The sequence below is a fragment of the Vicugna pacos genome, chromosome 6, assembly GCF_048564905.1.
Source record: "Vicugna pacos chromosome 6, VicPac4, whole genome shotgun sequence".
NCBI classification, from domain to species: domain Eukaryota; kingdom Metazoa; phylum Chordata; class Mammalia; order Artiodactyla; family Camelidae; genus Vicugna; species Vicugna pacos.
In genome coordinates this window covers 46,627,231-46,644,056 of record NC_132992.1, presented here as the reverse complement: position 1 = coordinate 46,644,056, position 16,826 = coordinate 46,627,231, and the positions used below count along the sequence as shown (strand labels likewise).

Genomic DNA, 16,826 nt, shown 5'->3' with positions numbered 1-16,826 from the left:
TGGACAGATGCATAGCAAAAGCACTTAACCATTACACTGTAGGTACCTTACTCCGGTTATTCTAAAGGAACTAGACAGCTGCTCTAGAATATCATAAAAAAAGAAATAATGTTTTAATTTGGAATGGCAAAGATGATGTTGAAATTTCTTCCCATTGCATTTTTAAGATTCTTTTATCTAGTGTTCTTTGCAGAAGATAAACCTGCGCCTTCAGCCAAGATTCTCCCAGGATTCCAGCATCCATCTGTTCTGGTCCTCAATGTCTGGAAATTAAACTATCAAATAATAGAGTGCCTGAAAGTTGTAAGAAGCAGGGGAAGGACATAAAACACATGCTGATGGAAACATTCTTACACATTTTGCTTTAGGACAGCCCCTGTTCCTCCTTGTACCACATGGTTCCAAACGTCTCCTCACGTGTAACCTCTGCCAATATACACACACACATTCACACACACACAAACACCTACCCCATCCTGCCATAGTATGCGGTATATGGTTTATGATATGTAATGAAATGGATGGCATCCTGTGTATAGTAGGATATGTGTTATTTTATAGATTATGCATTATACATAATTACATATGACATAACACAATCTACATTTTATAGATTATTATGCTACAGAAGCATTAATGAGCAAATTCAAAGAAACTGTTTTCCTGGTTGCATGATAGATTTAAACAGCGAAAGCAACATAAATGGGCTTCATCCTTTCTACATGCTCTAAGATAAAGATATGTTATTTAAAAGAGAGTCAAAGACCTACCGATACGACCTGGAATCTGCCAGCATGCATGTTGCAGACACAGATGATTTTAAGTGCATTATAATTCTGAAACTCATATGTGAAGTATCTGAGGTATCAAACTGGTCACAATCGTTGTATAAGACCTTTAGGATCCAAGAATATCTGTTAATTCTAAAGTCCCTGGTGGTTTGCAATGATAAGTCAGCCTACTGAAGAGTATCAAAAAGAAGACAACGCTTTCATTTTCAACAGTGACTTCAAGCAGAGAAAGTATCCTAATTACTTCTCACTTCAATTTGCTACATTAGTAATTTATTTTTATGTCATCACCTATTTTTAAGGCAATTTGCTGCACTGTGCATTAGTTCCAGTGGTTCTGAGGAGGCAGAGATTATAGTGTGTTCAGTGAAGAATGCACTTGAGACTGTGACAGGTAGAGATTAGGAGGGCAAGTGTTCTGTGTCCAGGAAAAACCTGCGCACAGGCACACAGAGGGAAGGATGGCTTCCTGTGTGTGGAGAGATGAGAACACCGGAGCACCTAAAGCAGAGGGCAAAGAACATGTGGGAATAATAAGAAACAAGCTTAAGCAGGAATTGTGAGTGTGTGTGTGTGAGCACACGTGTCTGTGTCTGTGTCCCAAAAGGGAGAGACTGTGCCCAGGGAAGACAGTTTATAGAGGAACACGAAATGACACTACTGAATTTACCTTTTTTTAGTGCATACTGGGGAGCTTCTGAAGACAGAACCAGGATCTTGAATCAACCCAATGATGCAAAGATAGTTGATTTTCAAATATATTAGAACATTTAGAAACTAATATACATAATTTGTGAGTGGGTTTGGGGAGGGTTTTAGTTTTAAAAATACTCCTGAAAGGAAATATATTCTGAAATATTCCCCTCTCAATGTTCTCACAGGATACACCATATATCAAATATATAGATTTAACTGCATTAGTATTTATTCAACATTCCACTGATGTTAATTGTTTAGTTCCTGTTTGGTCATCTTTATTTATTCAAAATATTCTGAAAAATATAATGAAATTAAGAATATTTTTTAACCCACAGTGATATCTTTTTCTCTTATTTTATGAAGAAATTATAAAATCCATACCTGTGTAATCATAAATTATACTACCAACAAAACATCTGGGAAGTCAAAAATACATATAATTTCCTTAAGCCCCATATTTTGCTCCTGAGTTGTAAATTAGTTAAGATATATTTTTAAAATTGTGTTTAGTGTGACTGTCTCACATTATTATTTATGTAAAGCCCTTAATCCACTTTTAATCCACTTTCATTACTTTTGCTAAAACATATGGTATATAAATTGTGACAATGAACTACGAAGTAACAGCACACAGGTATAACAAGCCATTTGCATTTAAATGACTAGTGGTTTAATCCAGCTAATTATGTTTCTCTAATCTTTCCCTAACATTCAAAACACCTGAGACATACAGTATACATTTTAGTGTATATTGTACATGCACAACTTTGTACATACTGTATATGTACTAATAAGACACGTTCCTCAGCATTTTACTTATTCCAGAGTTCAAGATGCTAAGAAAACGAAATACAAAGACAATTTCTGAGTAGCGAATGGGGGTTTGAGCAAATTGTCTATCAGTCCACACTGGCAATCACTATTGGATTCAAATTCAAATCATCAGGAATACAAGGCTAACATCCTGGAATCTATGCCAATTGTTCACGACATTCCATGTCTCTTGGCAGACAGCCTGCTTTGACCTTAGAATGGGAGAAACTAAATCAATGAGGAAGCACCTGCCTTAGCCAGTAGCTTTGACCTACACATTACCTCAGTCTGCATAGAGACTTTCAAAGCTCCATGAACTATTCACATATGCTGTCTCACCTATTTCTGTAACAGCCACTGAGCTAGATGAAGACTAATGTTATCACCATTTACCAAATGGAAAATGTGAGGTGCAAAGGGATGACACAGTAAGTCTGAGAAGAACTAGAATGCAGGTTATAACACAAAGAGCCCTTCACTCTAGAATCTATTTTTTCCACATGCTTGCTAGCCAGGTGTATTTTGTGGTAACAAGGATGATTCAGCTGATTCAGCATATCTATCTCAACCCACTGTTAGAGGACAAAAGTGTTAACAAGAGTTACGATGGGTAATCTACGAACTCTTATATTGAATATGACGCTTGTGATGTTTTAATGCCACAAACATATTCAAACGGTAAGACAAGGTTTGACCTGTATTTTTCCCAACGAAAATTATTTTGCATTTCTATTAAGCTATAAATTAATAAATACCAACACATGAAAGGAATCTACTGTTGGAAATAAAACATGGTTTAGGGTCAATTTCAATAACCCTAAGGTATTACTGAAATGCACTTACAGTGATCAATATTCATTTTTCTTGCTCAAGAGGCTTTTATGCTGATACTCATTTTCGACAAGGGAAAAATTTGTTGCACTATGAAAACAAAGAGAAATTGGTTGATTTATGTGATGACAGTAATGTTTCCGATCTTCAACTTCTGCTGTTTCAGCGCAGTACAATTATCCTTCACCTTTCAAAATTTTTTAAATCTAAATCTTAAAGCCATTATCAAACCACAAAGAACCATGTGATTATCTGATTTGGGTCATTACAAATCTGATAATTATCACTTTGGCAGCATATCTGTGGAATTTAAGGAGCAATTTGGTGTTGAATTTCATGTTATCCTCCCAAGCAAACTAAAAATATCCATATAAAAATGCTTCAAAAGCCAAGCCATGTTAAAAGCACTGATTTTACATGAAATGAGAAGATAGAAATCTTATTAATATAGTATGATTTTGGGAACATTTAAATGATATTATCATAAAATAGCTAAAACTTGCAACTGAAATTAACAAAAATATTACTATTTCCAATCAATCAATAAATAAAAAATGCTACAGGTCATATTTTCTTAATGATAATGCAAGTGAAATATGAGTTTATTTCTTTCATACATTTTTAAAATCCACACTCAAATGCATTCCCCTTTCTCCAGAATGCTTTAATACAATACTTGAAAATATAGTTAATATTTCATATGACCCATCCAATGTCCTTTCCAGACCTTCAGAATAATGTTTTCAAACGTCCTCCAAAGAGATCATCCTGACTTCAGGAATGATCAAATACGTCTCAAGTTACTGTGCTGTGGTTTTACATTAGGAGGGGAGTATCTGGCAACAGTTCATGTAATTTGCACTTGAGAGACAGTGAATTTTTTTTTTATTCTTTGTCTACTCAGCCTCTACCTTTGAAAAACATTAAGTTCCCTGTGTCATTTCTTCAATACTCATCCTTGTGATTCTAACACCAAGGGATTCAGATATGGTTCCTAAGGTAATGCCCTATATATTCTATCTAGACTTGAGATTTTTCATCTCCTACTGATACAAGCAACTAAAGATAAAAACAGGTCATTTAGATGGAGAATCCTAGAAGTATGCAAGACTGAGTGTAAAGTCGTGAAATATGAGACAGGGGGCAATGAAATTTGAGGAAGAATCTTCTTGAATAACCTTTCAACTTGATATGCTGTCTGTTATAGATGATAGGTGCTTTGCAAGAAAGAAAGTTCAGACTTGTCTAATTATAAATGACTATGATATACAAATTTAATAAAAAATGAAATGACCTACTTTTGTGCATGCTGAGGGCATTTAATTTTTCATGAGTGCTCTGCATGCTTCTGTCTCTACAGTGTCCTAATCTTTCCTGTGTGTTGCTGCTTCAAAGACATACACATAAGTAAAATGTGATATAATAAAGGTCATGATGGAAAAAATTAGAGGGTGGAACTGCATCTTCACTTTGCTCATCCAAAAGCAGAGGTTTTCCTTTAGTGTAGAACTGCATAAAAATATAGTGCTTTAAAGCCCTAAAATTTTGGAATTATTATAGGCTTCTAACAATAGCTTATCCCCACATGGTTTGGCATTAAAAAAAAAAAAGTATGCCTTTGTATTAACAGCCTAAGGCAAAGGAAAAAATGGCACTCCAATCCACCTAGGCCTATGTGACGATACTGACAAAACTGACTTGGAATGTCACGGTCTTCAGAGGGATGATTATGTATGTTTTCACCTTTGACATTTCCATTACCTGGGTTGACTTTTCACCTGTGATCCCAGTGGATATGGCACCCAATTAAAGAATGTGTTGAATACTGTCAGTGTGGCAGTTTTTATAATGCTAGTTATTTACCAGTAATTTCTCAATAGTCAGAATTAGACACCATCACCTGTATTTGTCCCATCCTCCTACATTTTTTTTCTTTTTTTATTGAGGTATAGTCAGTTTACAATGCTGTGTCAATTTCTGGTGTACAGCACAATGCTTCAGTCATACATGAATATACATATATTCATTGTCATATTCTTTTTCACTGTAAGCTACTAGAAGATATTAAATATATTTCCCTGTGCTATACAGTATAATCTTGTTTATTTATTCTACATATGCCTGTCAGTATCTACAAATTTCAAACTCCCAGTCTGTCCCTTCCCACTACCCTCCCCTCTGGCAACCGCAAATTTGTATTCTATGTCTATGAGTCTGTTTCTGTTTTATATATAAGTTCGTCTTTTTGTTTTTTTTTTTTTTAGATTCTACATATGAGTGATATCATATGGTATTTTTCTCTCTCTTTCTGGCTTACTTCACAATCTCTAGGGCCATCCATGTTGCTGCAAATGGCATTGTTCTATCATTTTTCATGGCTGAACAGTATTCGATTTTATAAATACACCACAAATTCTTTATGCAGTCATCTGTTGATGGACATTTAGGTTGTTTCCATGTCTTGGCTATTGTAAGTAGTGCTGCTGTGAACAATGGGGTGCAAGTGTCTTTTTGAATTAAGGTTCCCTCTAGATATATGCCCAGAAGTGGGATTGCTGGGTCATATGGTAAGTCTATTTTTAGTCTTTTGAGGTAACTCCATACTGTTTTCCACAGTGGCTGCACCAAACTGCATTCCCACCAGCAGTGTAGGAGGGTTCCCTTTTCTCCACACCCTCTCCAGTATTTATTGCTTGTGGATTTTTGAATGATGGCCATTCTGACTGGTGTGAGGTCCTTATTGTAGTTTGATTTGCATTTCTCTGATAATTAGTGATATTGAGCATTTTTTCATGTGACTATTGGTCACTGCGTATGTCTTCGTTGGAGAATTGCTTGTTTAGGTCTTCTGCCCATTTTTGGATTGGGCTGTTTGTTTTTTTTTCTTATTGAGTCATATAAGCTGTTTATATATTCTGGAAATCAAGCCCTTGTCAATCTTATCTTCTGCAAATATTTTCTCCCATTCCATAGGTTGTTGTTTTGTTTTGCTTATGGTTTCCTTTGCTGTGCAAAAGCTTGTAAGTTTAATTAGGTCCCATTTGTTTATTTTTGCTTTTTATTTCTGTTGCTTGGGTAGACTGCTCTAAGAGAACATTGTTGAGATGTATGTGAGATAATGTTTTGCCTATATTTTCTTCTAGGAGATTTACTGTGTCTTGTCTTATGTTTAAGTCTTTAAGCCATTTTGAGTTTATTTTTGTGTATGGTGTGAGGGAGTATTCTAACTTCACTGATTTACATGCTGCTGTCCAGTATTCCCAACACCATTTACTGAAGACACTGTCTTTATTTCACTGTATGTTCTTGCTGTCCTCCTACATTTTTCGATTTTGATTTTAACTATAATAATTTTTCCCCTCACTCCAATTCCTGCGAGATGGGTGGACCAAGCTTTATTATGATTAAAGGGGGAGGGTGTAGCTCAGCAGTAGAGTGTATGCTTAGCACGTCCAAGGCCCTGGGTTCAATCCCCAGTACCTCCATTAAAAATAAATAAATAAATCTAATTATCTCACCCCCTAAAAAATTTAATTAAATAAATAAATAAATAAATAAATAAATAAATAATGAAAAACTAAGAACCTCATGAGAAAGTTAAGTGATATTTTCAAAGTACAACAAGTTAGTTTCAGAGGCAAAGACAGAATACAGGTGCCTGGTTTGGGGAAGAATACCCTTTCTAACCAAGGCCAACCACTCAACCCTGCAGAAAAAAACAAGTAGCAACAGTTTAGGAGAAGAGAAAAGTCTGCATCATATTGTTCTCAATAGGAAAAAGAGACGAATTATTCTCTACATCTGTGATTTCCAGATTAGGTTATTACATGGTTTATAAAACCTATTTACCAAACGGTCCATCCTTTGAGGGCCAAGACTGTCTTATGTACCTGGCATTCTCAATGCCTAGCAAAATACCGAGTCATAAGCAGAACATAATGGATTCCTGCTGTTAAACAAATGGTTCATGAGCTCTATCTTTAGGGGAAAAAATATATTATTTTAGCATTTCAGTAGAGGCAGAATAAAACTAGGAATCAGAAGACTCTAGTTCCATTTCTGTCACTTTTCAAGTATGTTTTATTGAACAAATTTTTTATCTTTACTGTAAAGATACCGATACCAACCTTTTTTACCTCACAGCATTTCTGTAAGGACTAAATAAAATAACACAAGAAAAATGCTTTCCAAGAGATGCCAAAGAGATATATTAGTATCAAATATTTCTGTCTGCATCTGAAATACCACATGTATTTTATTCCTGATAATGTATTTCTAGAAGCATATTTTAAAGGCTCTAATAAAAATTATTTAATATATGTTAACATGTTTCATTATCAGTACTTCTAAGTTTTAGCAAATTTAAATTTGCTCATACATTAGATAATTCAGCTATATAAAACATGTCATATTATTTAGGTTGTATTAATTTTAAAACTGAATTTTAAAAGTTGAGATTTGTCAGAATTATTTCTTTTAAGAACCAGGATGTCTCTTGCAGAATATTAAATTTTAGGGAGGAGAATTCATACTTAACACTAGAAGAACTGCACACTAGAAGTTGGTAAGTTAGATATTTTTAAATGTCTTTTTTTTTTTCATTTAGCAAGAGAAAGCAATTAGAATATTGAATTAAATGTGGTTCAAAGTCTATTTTTTCTTCACTAAATGGCTTTCATCATTCAACCCATCAAAAATATAGTTAAGCAAAGGGGTGGAGGGCTGCCTTACAATAGTTTCTGGGAATAGCAGCCCCCTGACAGGGTAATGTTGACTCCGAACAAAATGCAGATACCCCCTCCCCCACCTTCTAATGAGAATTCGATGGCTCTTGGGCAGGTCAACCTTGGATCCTAACTCCCTACCATTTCACTTAGGAGGAACAACTTTTATCTAATGTACCATGAACACAGATTAGCATTTAAGAAGTTCTCACTAATAAGGGCAGAAATTCCAAAGGTCCAAAGTTCTTAGGATTACCTAATTTCTCTGAGCTGAGTAAAGACATCAGGGTCTTGTTACCCATGCAGACACATGGTTTTCATATCACAGCAGCATCTATTTATTCAGAGTGTCAGAGCTGCCTTGTGGGTGGAGACAGTGCGGTTACAAAAGCGCCATAGCAAAGAGGGGTCCGGGTAGATGTCACAGGTAAAAACGGGTCTGAAAATAAGGGAAGGTTTTCATTTTCAATCTAAGAGAGTAAACAGAGAATAGAATTTGGCTTTGAAGCCAAGCCCAGAAAGATTCCCAAAGGCAAATTAATGCTTGAGAAAGAATCCTTCCTGGGTACCAACACTGGAGACCCTGTGCAGATAGAAAACGTTCAAGATGCTGAACTGAATTGATAATTTGATCCCATCCCATTAGGACAAAGGTCCTAAAGAATCTCTTGATGTTGGGAAGAATGAGGTCATATCCCTGGGTCCTTAATAAAAAATGCAAATCTAACAGCTTCTGCACTTTTGATCCCTGCCCTTAGAAACAGGCTGCAATTTCCCCTTTCCCTCAAATGACCCTAAAAAAAAAAAAATTAAATGAAGTGTAAAAAGCTCAGAGCAAAAGAATAACATGAAGCCACCAGGCTGGCCTGGCCCTTCACTGAGATAGAACCCAAACTGGGTAAACAGAATAGTTCTAGTTCTGAATGCTGTGTTGGGGTAGCAGGCTGAGGGGTAGTGTATGCAAATTCAGAATGAAGCCCTTCAGGAATCAGAGATGAGTATGGACAGATTCTGGATCTAATTAGAACCTTTCGGTTTATACCTCGAAAGGAAGAAAGCAGATTTAGAAAAGGAGGGAAAAAAAAACCTCCTGCCCTTTCCCCCACCCCAATTCTGGAGGCTTTAAAGTGTTATATGATTAAAAGGAAACAAAACAATATATCTGAACATGCCATGCTGAAAGCTACGTAATTCCACTATCAGGAGATGATGACAGTACATGAAGAGAGAGCAACTCTCCCCAGTTACAACCACGGAATTAAGCAGCCTCACAAGGTGCACCTCCCACCTGGGACCATGGCTGAGCAACTTCTTTCTACCACCTAAGCAATGGAATTGTGCTGACGGGCTGCCAGGACAGAGCAAATGCCCACAATCAGGAAGACTGTAGGAGACCCATTAATAAACCCCTTCTTCAGGCCAAGAGCCCAAGATGAAAAGAGAGTTTATGATGAACTCCTGTGATCTCAAAGAAGAACATGGATTAAAATATAATTCCTAAGCTCTAATGAAAGTAAACTGGAGTTCACTGAGGTCACAGAACCATATCTTTATTTCCATTTCTCATACTTGCTCCATGATCCAGTCCTTTACCACCACCCACTCGGAATGCTTTAACTCTCTTTCAACCGGTCTCTTTGCTTCCAATACTTTCCCAGGTCTACAGAGGAGCCAGTATCTGATTATAGCCACAGAGCAAGTTCTAACCATGTTTAATTCTTTAACTCATTAAATTTCAGTGGCCCCCAATACCCATCAAAATTTAAGAATTCCTTACCTCTAAAAACTGTCAGGCATTTTCTTCCATTGTTATCCTATTTATACCCTAAATTCAAGCAATATTTTGACTATTCTTTCCTAAATATTTACTCAGCCTCTTTTGGTTGTTTGATGCATATGAGCCCCTTTTTCTATAATGCCTACTTCCTTATTTCAAACTACTCATATCTCACTGGATCTTCAAGGACCACCTCAGGTGTCTCCTTCTTTATGATCTGCTTCTGCATCCCTAACTAGATCTTAGCTTTCTCTCATTTAACCTTGCAAACCAGTGTTCACATACTGCACCGTGCACATTCTGCTTTTATCAGAATCATTTGTAAGGTTGTCCTATTTCCCAAGAATATAACAATTTTCTTTTAAGCAAAGATCATGCCTTTCTTATCTTTTAACCACTCACATCATCCTACATAGGACATTCTGATAGCAAGACAAATTTTTGTTAAATCATTAAATTCACTTGAAGGATTAGACATTTTAACCTAACTTTTTAATGCATGTATTAACTTTTAAAACTGGACTCAAAATCTTGACACCCAAGTAGCTGGGTTCTTTGACTTGTAAAATTTCAGATAAGCTATATGTACTGGCCGATACAGAGCCCTGCAAATATGCAACTTTTATATTTGTCCTTTAAAATAATTTATGAAAATTGAGACATTTTCAAGAAATAGCATGGCACACTCTAACTGTTCTTGGTTTTGAAGGATGTTTCTGAGTCAATGTTCAGAATTCAATATGGTTTTTGACCTTTAAAATATAATTTATTGGAGATAACGGGAGTGAAATGGGAATTTCACTGCAAAACAAAAATAACATTTGAGTCCTAAAATCATAAAAAAATTAATATTCTGCCTCTTTATACTTGTCATCTGGGAGCAACCTGTAACTATTTGTGAATAGTTTCCTAAAGGGAGTACAGTAATGCATCTGTCAGACTATACACCACACCAAACAGTAACACAGAGGAGTCTTGAACCGGTAAATATAGAAAAGTGAAAGAATAAACCCCACTTGCAAACATTTCTCAATATGTCAAAGAGAATCAAAATGGAAAATGATAAAAATGAAAACATACCAAATCCCACAGCTTAAAAGGAATCAGATCACTTTGATCCAATTTAAGCAGTGGGTCTTTAGTTATATACGGGAACATACAGTTCTTAGAGCCTGTCTACCAAATATATGACAGCTAATCAGGCCCTAGAAGAAAGTTTCCTACCTCAGTGCCTCAGGAATTAAAACCATACCAACAGCATTTCGAAGAGGATTATGAAATTATCCTTTAGCTCCCAATGATATGATTTTACTATTTTACTTTCACTGTCGAAGTACAGGAGATCTCAGACCTGACCAAACAGCACTGTATGCCCTGTCTCTTTATGAAGCTATTCGCCTTTAGGGCTTCTTGAAATGCAGGAGACTCCATGGAGAGAAACTGCATTAACCAAAGGGATATCTCTGGACGCATCCATCACTGGAAGAACATCCTGACTTAGTGACAATTTGGGGGGACTTTTGAAAAAAAAAATGAGCATGACTAATCTAGGAGGAGACGTTGAAAGATCTAATTCCAGAAAAGTTACAATCAGTGGTGACTCATACACGTCTATAACTGAGTGAGTGTGGTGGAGCTCATTACAGTGGATACCCTTCCCAAACTGGACCCGGTTTTGCTTAGTTCTATTGAGAATCATTATACAGTGGTTCTCAGTTTATTTCATAGCAATCATTGGAATAAAAAAAAAAACAGTGACATTAAAGAAAAGTGAAAGCCAATGGGAAGCCAAACCAATATAATGTGAGTCACACAATACTAAGTAGGAGTCATAACTTTGAAATACACTGCAGAAGACTGCATTATTTTCTGTTTATTCACATTCCTATCCCTAGGAAAAAATGCAGTCAGTCACACTAATTAGAGTGTAACTGCTGTTCATCTGGATTGTTAGGTAAAAGACAGGAAAAAGCTTGCTATGTATACAATATATACATGCACATTAGGAAGATGAGGCCTATGTCATTATTTTAGGGGTCATTATTTCCTTCTTCATCTAAATAGTTTCATTTATGAATCTTTTAAATATTTCTTAACTATAGAAGGCAATCTTCACAAAAACTGCAGAGAACATTTTTGCCTGCTGTTTTTAAAAATGTAAGTGAATAGAGGAAGATCTTAACTTACACTCATGATGCTGCCATACAAATGTCATAATTACAATGATTTCTATGGAATTGGACCTAACCCTAAAATGTGAATGCAGAATGAACCAACAATGATGTCAAGTCTGTTTGCAACTGGCATCAGTAGAATTTTTCACTAAACCAACCTGGCCCACACTAAACCGACATCTAAAAGTGACCCTAAGTTGATCATTTATAATTATTGAAACTTAAGTATCTAAAGCATTTTAAAACAAAAGGAAATCAAAGTATGTTAAATATGAAAAAGTTTTTTCAGAAAATAAGCATCATCCCCAAAGTAGCACAAAAGTATATAATCAAGTCATAGCATTAGGTACAAAAGAAATTGCAAAAACTGAGTAAAGTTCTTAGCTGGAATTAACTTTCATAGTAATTTATTAGGTATAGATGTTAGCTACATTATTTTATATATATCGTGGGACATATAAAATATATATAGTATATATAAAATGACGTAGCTGACTTTATTTGTCTTGCTTATCTATTAATTTAATCTGAAAACCTACATGATATGGACATAATAATAGTGATCATTTATTGTGCTCTATTGTATTTTGGACATTGTACCTAAAACTATCATCCACTTGTGTCCTGAAAACAAGCCTGAAATCTTGAGATTGTTAGCTTTAGTTTACAGATCAGACCCTGAAGTTCAGAGAGGATACATTAATTGCCCAAGGTGACAGAATTTGAAACCAAGTCTGAGTACAAATCCTATACTTTGCCAACTATAAAAAGAGAAAAGTTTGGTAATTGAGTTAAAAATCATGATTTTCATATTTTATGTTTGTAAGATTATGAAAGCAATATCCTTATTCATCTAAATATAGGAATTTTAAAATAAGTAAAAGAAAATATCTATTGAAAGAGATGTAGATAAATACTAAGAAAAAATTATCTATTCATCTTACGCTATTAACATTCTGATGTATTTATTCCTAGTCATATTTTTTCTTCCTTAAGAATACAAAGAAATAGACATATTGTATTTTCTTATGATTCAACTTCTCTGTTTGAAAGTATCTCATATATGTAAAAATGTAACAATAATAATACTGGCATTTCCTAGGGTTGTTATGAGGTTTAAATATGGATAATGGAAGTAAAGAGCTTAGTAAAGTTCCTGGCACAAGATATCGCTGTTAAAAAAAAAAAAAGTAGTGGTAGCTTTGCAGATGAAGACATATTCTCCCAAATTTTCCAAATTTTTTTTCTTTGTGATTTTTTTTTACCCTTTTAAACATACTTCCTTATTTTACAAAACTAACCCTTACCAATCTAGTCACTTCATACACCAAAACCATGGTTCAGTCCTCCATCAAATCTTTACAGACATCCTCTTTTGCACCCCTCTGCTTTCTCTCTGTGTCCTCAGTCTGTTCTGAGGCAGCAGACAGAGTGATGCTTTATTATGTAAGTTATGCCATGTCATATCTGCTCAAAACCCTCTCTGGCTTCCTATCTGACCATCCAAGTCCTCAGGTGACCCTCAGGACCTACTTCTCTCTCACCTTCTCAGACTGTCGGGCTCACCCCTCTGTGGCCACAAGCTCCTCCTGATTATTTTGTAAACACACCAAGCTTGCTGTTGCCCCAAGGTTCTTGAACTCACTCTTCCCTCCACCTCTGTTCTTCTCTTGGATAGCTTCATAACTCACTCCCCCCCTCACGTAGGCCTCTCTGAAAATTCCTGAAAGGACACGTTCCTAGTCACCCTTCATAAAAACATCAGCTCTCCTCTCTGACTCCACACTCCACGTATAGCACTTGCAATATTTTCCTTTATAGCACTGATCATCACCTGGAAACAGTTGAGGGAGGACCAGAGGTTCACCCTCATAAAAAAGAACACCCCTATGAAAGGCACCAAGGAGTCCCTAGGGACTTGGGCAGTGTGCCTTGAGGACCATATGCTACCCAACAAGGTGCCCAGGGGAGGGGATGACTTACTCACCTTTGAATGGGATGAAGGCCGAGGAACCTATGGGTTACAGAGGCCGCATGTGGAACTTGTTACTTATTGGTCCTCGACCAATGTACAGTGGGTATTGGACTTGGTAGACGTGGGGGCTGAAAGCACCCTATTACATGGCAACCCAGGTAAGTTTCAACGCCCAGTGTCATATATAGATGGCTATGGAGGGAAAATTCTGTCATCCCCCAGCTCAGATCTAGCCAATGCCTTTTTCTTAATTGACATCGCCCTCGAGAGTCAAGACCAATTTGCTTTCACCTGGGAAGGGCAACAATGGGCGTTTAAGGTCCTGCCTCAGGGCTATTTACATAGCCCTACATTGTCCGACGGGTTTAGTAGCCTCTGTTGCCCCCGTAGGTTCTGGATGCAAGGGTCCACCAACCTCGCCAAGGGACTTTCGCGGAAGACACATAACCTTAGATTGTGTGGCCAGTGACTCTGAAGGGGTGGAATGTAGGGAAAATGGAGTAGTCAGGCTCCCTCGCCGGACGTCCGGTGCCCAGTGACACAGCAATATTATCCCGCATGCGCAGTACCCCTGTATTGTTATGTAATGACGACTTGCGCTGCGCAAGCGCTCTGGTCAGCCCACGTAGTTCACGTAGCTGGCTGGCTTCCTCCTTTGTCTGACTCGCTATAGAAGGCGGACGGGACTTCCCGCCCTGCTACTGAAGCCCCGGTACTGCGCTCACTGGTAATAAAGGCGTGTCAGAGATACCTGCAGCTCCGTGAGGGTTCTTCGGTCTGCCCAAGTCCGAGAACCTGCCAGGCCTGGAGCACCTTGAGCGCCGGTAATACAAGTCTGTATACGCCAGATAATTCAGTTTTATTGCTGTTTGCAATGTGAATGGAGAAGTCCTCATCACAGAGACTGGAGGCTAGATCTTATCGAGGTCTGGAGGACCATGAACGTCAGAGAACAAGTTTGAATTTAATTTAATAAGCATTGGGGACCCTCTGGAGGTTTTTGAGTAGGGAAATTATATGACTGAAGCTCTTTAAGAAGATCTATCCTGCAGGAATATAGTATAGACTGAAAGAGGGAAGACCATGAGTAGAGGGTCCAGAGCTTCATATAAACCATTCCAATTTAACTCATTTGGTCAATCTTCCAGCTAATGTCAATGAATTTAAAGTAAAGATCTTTACTATAGAAAATATAGAAGCAAAATGGTAAAGAACTAATACAAACATCAAAGGAAAAACCCCAAGAAAATAATACGTATTTCATTACTATAAAAGACTTCTTAAAATGATTAAAGAGGACCTGAGTAGAGAAATTTATGCTCAGTGATGGAAGCAGGGGTATGTCTTATATGACTAAGATAATCTACTGTCAAAGAAAAATATCTTTTTTCCATTCATGTCCTCCCAAAAGTATATGATGCAAACTGCTTTCAAAGAAATGAGACTCTTCTCACTGTTTCATTACCATGCATCTGAATTAGCAGCAAGTAAGTGATAACTATACTCTATAATACACACCATGGAATTAGAATTTCTGGGTTCAGAGAATATAATATAGACTCATTAAAGAAATGAAAAGAATATAATGCAAGAAAGTGATTAATTCTTAAATCCATCTATTTCTCAAAAGCAGCCTTCAGAAATCCCTAAAAAGGATCAATCATTCAAATTATAATTTTGAAATGATAAATATTTACAGCATTTACATGATCTAGCAGCAAATTCAGAATGATAATTATATATGAGTGAAGCCATAGCTTTAAACTGATTTAACTCAAAGAAAATTTTCTCCTTTGATTTTATTCAAGATGTGTATATAGGTCATTTCTAGTTCTTTATTGAGAAAGGGTCTTCAAATACTACTCTACAGCAAATCTTTAATTTAATATTAACAAGCTCAGGAAAAATCTCTGAGAAAACTTGCCTTATCTTGTGTCATCACTACTGCTTTTACCCATAAATGAGTACCTCATTCCAATAACTCAGTAAGTCACTTCAGTAATTTCAAACACTGTTCTAGGTATTTGGGTTTTAAAATGTAAAAATATGTTTAATATACCAAACACATCAAAGTCTGTCTAGCAGATATGAAGAAATGATTTAACTACCATGTGCTATGATTTTGAAAAAGTGCTCTGATACAGAATGGCCACTATGAAGAAAAGAAAAGTTCTCAGAAAGACTCTGCTCAAAGATCCTGGGACTGAATCTACACCTTATGAAGCACAGAAACAGGAAAACCCACCTGCTACCTCTCCAGGGTAGATGAGATGAGGGTAAGATGGGAATAAAAATGTGTGATGATAACCTCTACTCTGGGAAGACTTCCCCCCAAAATGATTTTGGAAATCCTTTGAATAAATAATTTGAGGATGATGAGAAAATGACCTTTTAGGCAGAAGAGCAGAATCAATGACTTAAAAACATGAAATAGCTTAGTATGTCTGGAGGAGTCTACAAATAGTTTAGTAATGTCTGGGCAAGATTTTGTGCCAGCTGTACCGACTAGAAGTAGGAAAGTCCATTCAGAGAAATAAAATGGTATTTGTTTAACCTAAATGATGTGCAGGAACCTTTGAATATGTAGACATGGAGTGAGTTGAAGTAAAACAATGGAATTATTTTACAAATAAGTAGTCTGGAAGCCTTTCAGGGTTGTAAAGCAGCATGGAAGCGTAGCTCACAAGGAAGTAAGCACAAAGTTGATTGAACAGTAAAACTCCAGGCTCCTGTTGTTGGATAAATTGTCTGAGGGTGTAATACAAGAAACTACCATAGAGCAGTAAGTTTTTGACTAACAAGAAATACTCTTCAAATAAACTTTCTTGCCAGCACTTGAGCCAGAGCGGTTTATATTATCCAAAACAGAAAGACAGACAGGAAAATCCTCAGACCTCATCAGTAAATGAAGAAAGTATTTTTTTGCAAATATGGAGACACATGGCATCATATATAATACATATATACACATATCTGTAAATACCTTTAGAAGACAGCTGGTGATTTATAATTGGATTACTACATTCTGTTGATTCTTATTTT

The 16,826-nt window shown here is 36.4% G+C and overlaps 1 protein-coding gene across 4 annotated transcripts in view; it reads right to left on the bottom strand.

Moving 5' to 3' along the window:
- Window positions 1–16,826, bottom strand: part of LRFN5 (leucine rich repeat and fibronectin type III domain containing 5) — a 346,581-nt gene that overhangs the window by 192,423 nt on the left and 137,332 nt on the right. The window contains exon 1 of one of the 4 annotated variants that reach the window (XM_072962969.1): window positions 13,797–14,286. The exons of the other annotated variants lie outside the window; for them this stretch is intronic. The gene's annotated coding sequence lies outside the window, so the exon portion shown is untranslated. Of the gene's footprint in view, window positions 1–13,796; window positions 14,287–16,826 lie in introns of those variants that run through there. 4 annotated transcript variants of the gene reach the window in all.